Source organism: Penaeus monodon, chromosome 25 (assembly GCF_015228065.2).
Source record: "Penaeus monodon isolate SGIC_2016 chromosome 25, NSTDA_Pmon_1, whole genome shotgun sequence".
Classification (NCBI taxonomy): Eukaryota; Metazoa; Arthropoda; class Malacostraca; order Decapoda; family Penaeidae; genus Penaeus; species Penaeus monodon.
Genome location: NC_051410.1, coordinates 40232202 through 40232785, shown reverse-complemented (window position 1 = coordinate 40232785; position 584 = coordinate 40232202).

The following is a 584-nucleotide window of genomic DNA, read 5'->3' as shown; positions in this document are numbered from 1 at the left end:
GAGTGATTAGAATACAGTGAAGTTTAAATTTGGAGAAAATAGTAATAATTAATAAGCAAACAGTGGTTTATTGATCTACTGTAAAGATGAATTACATGTAAAGAGAAAAGGTGCTGAGCAATTCATCACAAGCTTTAGAAATATTTATCATCGATACATTTGTAGCGTAATATTCAAAATACTTTTGGATATTTTTTATGAATGCCCCTGCCCAACAGATCATGAGAGGAAGACCCATTTTAAAGCATTTTTAGTGAATGTACATTCTTTTGCCTTTTAAGTAAGTCGCTGAATTTTACTAGCTTAGCACCAGTATGGATGGCAGTCTCTTTATGTGTTGTTTTTATTGATATTTGAAGATAGGACAGTGCTACACTGAGTCACTATATTGGCTTTTTCTTTGTTTTGGTTTTATTATCACTGCAGGTTTCTTATCTATTGTTTTTTTCATTGTTGTAAATAGTACTCTAGGTTATGTGGTTGCATTTTTTGGGCAATTCAGCAAGAAATAATTATTAGTTGCAGAGACAGCTACATACCTAGATAACTCTGAATGAGTAAGCATTTTTGGAAGTTTTATCATC